General features: G+C 39.3%; 1 pseudogene; it reads right to left on the bottom strand.

The window, feature by feature from the left end:
• Window positions 1-29: 29 nt before the first annotated feature.
• LOC124855666 lies at window positions 30-5,055 on the bottom strand (annotated as a pseudogene).
• Between the last annotated feature and the right edge of the window lie 94 nt (window positions 5,056-5,149).

The raw sequence follows: 5,149 nt of genomic DNA, 5'->3' as shown, positions 1-5,149 counted from the left end.
TGAAGACTTTTGTTTTCATTTTCAATAAATACACAAAATGTTTTTAACTTTATTTGGACTTTATCAAGAATTGAATTATTTAAGTCTATGAGAGAAAACAGTTTGGATCCACTCATCTGGGATGCAAAAGCCTACAATTTTTAAAACCAAGAACTGAAAGCATGAGTATGAATCCAATCCACTTACCACCTGGACCACACTTCTCCTGCAGACAACAAGCTTCTGACATAACTCTGGCTGAATAATTCACTCATGTTCTGGGTGGAATTAGTAGAATTCATTCAAACTGGTTTTCTGGCACAGACCCGGCTTTCAAGCCTAGTCCAAGTTTGCAAAGTCTGCCTCATCCTTTCCAACAGCAGGTTTTGGATGTGTTTGGGACCACGGTTGTGCTGGAACATCAGATTGTTTGAGATGTTAAAAGGTAGTTCCTTCTTTACTTTGTGCAGTACCAGTTGCCCTTGGCATGATGTTGCCACCTCCATGCTTAACAGTGGATTGTTCATAGGTTTGAAAGCCTCATTTTGACACTTCCAAACATCCTTCTCACCATTGTGATCAAATTGCTCAATCTTTCTCTCCTGATCATGAAACAGTTCTTCAGAGGACATCTGGCTTGTCCAAATGGTGATTTGAAGCAGGAACCTTTCTTTTTTTTTAAATGGGCATCCTCTTAAACCTGTTTCATTATGGCCACCGACTCTGGTGTTCTGGTAGTTTCCAGTTTTTAACAGGCTTGAGGCTTGGTGGTTAATGAACATCCAAACCATTTTCCTTTTGTCTGAAGATGCTTTTTGGGTGCGTTATGGAAACTTTCACACAACTGGGTGTTCCAACAGAACAATGATCCCAAGTATGGATAAAGCAGGCAAACACAAAGCATCTGAAATAGCCCTGACCTCAAGCCTATTGAAAACCTAAAGGCAACGTTGATATCTGGGTCTGGAAAGTCCAGGTACCCAATCAATTTAAATGAGCTCTACTAATTCTTCTGAGAATGATTACAAACACCAGCCAGAAATATACTAAATGATTTTAGATAGCCACAAAAACCATATGGTTGGAATGCAGCTTGCTAAGGGATATTTAACCATAATATTAGTGAGGGGTGTGTATTTATTATTTTAACTAATATTGCCATTATTATATTTTGGCACATCAGAAAATCCAGATAAACTCAAACTTAAACAATTCACATAGGTTGCATGTGGTGTAATTATTCCATCCTGGAACAAGGACGTTCAGATGCATCATTAAAAACCCCAAATTATTGCAGGATGGTTGCATTTGCAATTCTATGCAACCTGCACATCATGTTGAGTCTTTCCTCTTTTAAAACCAGCAGTAGGTCGTCGCCACAGTGGGAGCCGCCAGTCAGAATCATCTTGCAGCAGAAGTCTCAAAATGCTCCACCTCAATTGTGATGCTGGAGAAACTAAACTTGGAACAAAGGAGCTTTGTTGCCTTCCCGAGGATGATCTGTGAATCTGCATCTTCATCTGTGAAAATACATTTTGTTTACTTTCTAACACACAACACCACAATGAACAGGTCTTAAACCCCCTGTTGAACTGTGTTACCGTTTTAGCCTCTACCTATGGCAATGTGTGCAACAAGCAGAGAATTATTCACGTTGAGGCTCCACGTGTGCAATCTGTTAACAGCCTTGGCTTTTCCCACGGACAGCAGCTGCTCTCCAACAGAACCAGAGCGGACGGCACGAGGAGCACCTAAACAAAATCAATACACAGAGAGAAACACGGAACATTACCTGCTGTCAATAAGTTCAAGTCAGCAACACGTGGAGTAAAAGGTTTACCTTCCATCAGTTACCTGAACACGTCTTTCGTGACGGGAAGTGTTGTCCCAATAACAAGGACGGAGAACAGGTGCAAATCGGATCTGCTTTATATTCAGGCTGTCAGGAAGGAACATTAATATTAACGGAAGTGAACAACAAAGCACTAAGGAGGTGGTTAATGTCTGTATGTAGTAGCCTTGCAAAAGTATTCATACCCTTTTAACTTTTTCATATAAGCACAAAGTTGAATTATGTTGGGAATTTATGTGATAGACCAACACAAAGCAGTGCATAACTGAAGATGAAGGAAAATATTGTTTTAATATAAAAAAGTATCGACTTGTGAAAACCACTTTTTGCAGCAATGTCAGCAGCAAGTCTTTTGGTGTCCATCTGGAAATTTCCTCCCAATTCTCTTTGCAAAAGAGCTGTGAATATCAATTGTGAGCATCCCCACAGCCTGATGCTGCCACTACCATGTTTCACTGTCAGGGTGCTGTTAATCTTTAGCCAGACATCTCATCTTTGTCCCTGTGTGTTCCTTGGTCTTAATAATGTTCACTAATGTTCTTTAACTAACCTGCGAGGTCTTCACAGCACAGCTAATTCTGTCACAAAGTGTGAAAAAATAAATAGGCATGAATGTGTGATAGTAGACTTCTTGAGTATTTGGAACAGAGCCGTGCAAAAGTACCAAATAGAGCAGTCATGTGAAGACCTCACAGGTTGGAAGCATGGCGGTGGCAGCATCATGCTGTGGGGATGCTTTTCTGCTTTAGGGACAGGGTTAGCTGGTGAGAGTTGCCAGAAAGAGACACTGGACGGTAACCTGCTAGAGGTTGCCGAAGATTTACTGCAGAATTGCAACAAAATGTGGTTCTGCAAAGTATTAAGGGGTTATTCGGGAGTTGTTTGCTACACGTTTCCTTTCCACTTCACAATTACATTGAATTCAATAAAATACATTGATATTTGTGGCAGTAACATGACAAACTGTAGAAAACTTCAAAGGGCATATATTTTTTAAGACACCGTTCACAATGACTTAAAACACAACATAACTTCAATAAAAGTGAAATGAGTTTTCAGGCCAATCACTGATCCTTAAAAAGCCTGACCTGCCGATTCCGATTTTGGCCGATGATGATTTTTTTCTATAACTGACAGGGTCAGGTGTTATAATACACCTTTAATGTTCCAATTTTTTTATTGTAAAACACTGAACAATATCTGTGAAACAATACAAATTTCTTTTAACTGCACATGAGGCAGTTCACATATAAATGAAAAGTTTAGAATATTGCTCTCCAAACTAGTAAATTAACTAAAATAATCAGTTCCTTAAATTTTTCATTCGTCACATTTTCAAACCTTTGTGGAGGTAGATAAGATCGGTGGATATGATTGGTTTCACAATTAAGTATCGGCTCTGATTTTCTTAAATTTTGGGTGATCGGCAATTGGGCAGCTGATTCTTATACAAAAAATTTGGCAGGTTTTTTAAATTTCATTTATACTTCACTTTCTTTTATATGAATAAGAGGTTCTATGAACAAAAAAATAATTTGTGACATGCCATCCCCCTTTCTATTAGCTGCTGGTCACCAGATTTGACTAAGATCGATCTTTTCAACAACTAACACTCCTAGTGGGTTTGGTATGAAACAAGGGATGAATAAGTGGAGCAACTCATGGTCCCTGTTACGGTACACTGAAGGTTCTGTGATGCTGTGGGTTTGTTTCACTTCCAAAGTCCCTGAGAAGATTTTATATAAAAATCTGGCAGACTCCGGGGCAGATCTGCTGTAGAGCCCAAGATAAGATAAAGAAGGTTCCCACGTTTTAACAAAGATATCATCTTTGTAGCGTAAGTGACATGTCAGGTAATCTAAAGGAACATAGTCAAGTACAACCTTCTGCCACTGAGTCTTGGAAAGAAATCTTTTTAGTTATGTAGTTCAGAAGAATGTATTTTCTAGCACAAAAAGTTAATCTATAGTTGTTTTTTTTTTAAATATTTATTACTGATATTAGGACCAGTTATTCAAAGTAACAAATACTTGGTGGGCAGAGCCCAACAGTATACTGTAAATGGGCTCTGACAGAGACTCTCAGCAGGATAATGATCTGAAAGATTCGGCCAAATCAACACAGAAACAGGGAGTACAGTTAAAAATAATCATCTCTTAAGTGGATCTTTCTACTCCCACTAAATAAATGGACTCAAAATAAAGGATAAAAGAAATTGTTACTGCAATAAGAGAGGACTTTGAGGGCTTTTTACACATCATACCAGGGGCACATAAGGCATTGATTAACCTTTATCTCTACATTTTGAGAATAACTAGTCATAACTAAAGAGCACATTATCTTTTCAGTCTTCAGACAAAATGAAAACAAAAACTTTTTCCTCCACTAAACAGTTTCGTGGGAGATTTGGCTTTCTGTCCTATAAACCTGGTCCCTCTGTTTCTGCAGCTTAATCCCACCTGCTCGATCCCACCCAATAGACATGGTTTGTTTGAGGCCTGAAGGAAATCACTAGGGAGGAGATACTGATCACAATGATGCCCAACTCCTTTAGAAGATGAGCTGTGTCCGTCATGATGGCCAAACTGCATGCAGAGTATCCACCTAAAGACAAAATGGATCTTAGTGTTTTTATTTCAACTCAAACTTTATTAGGCACAATATTTTGTAGCTTTTTTTCCCATTTGTTTAACCTAAAGGAGATTCCTGAGATAAATTCAGCAACAGGATTCATAACAAAAGACAAGAAATGATTTTATCTCACTAATCACCTCTCCTGTCATAAAAACGAGGCTGACGGCGCATGCGATGAGGAGCATCTTTCTGGACACACGTCTCGTATCATCTTCAGATGCTGACATGTTGCCCGTCTCCTGGCAGACCGCTCAGGCAGCCACAGGCTGTCCACACTGCAGGCATCTTCACGGAGCTCCGAACCCGAATCCCTCATCTGTGCAGGACACGTCCTTCACGATAACACACAGTCCACGTATTAGATACTCCAGCTGACACTAGAAAAGCAAACTGTGCTAAAAGGTTGAGATGAGACAGTAACAAGTACCTTGTAAGAGGCTCCAAATAAGTCTCAATGAGGAGTTGTTTCTCAGAGTCAGACGTCAACTCCATGTTTTCAGGTGTTTTTGCTTTAGAGGCTCCCTAATCTTAAGGAGCGTTGAAGTAAAGCTTGAAAACTTGCCACCTGTTTTAACGCATGTTATCTTCCAGGGGTGGAGTCAATGGTAGGTGTGATGCAAAAATTATATAGATATTTCCAGAATAGCCCAAACATTTGTTTCATCATACATTTGTGTTGCTTTC

Source organism: Girardinichthys multiradiatus, chromosome 19 (genome assembly GCF_021462225.1).
Source record: "Girardinichthys multiradiatus isolate DD_20200921_A chromosome 19, DD_fGirMul_XY1, whole genome shotgun sequence".
NCBI classification, from domain to species: Eukaryota; Metazoa; Chordata; class Actinopteri; order Cyprinodontiformes; family Goodeidae; genus Girardinichthys; species Girardinichthys multiradiatus.
The sequence above is the reverse complement of the archived record's forward strand: the minus strand, read 5'-3'. Positions and strand labels throughout refer to the sequence as shown.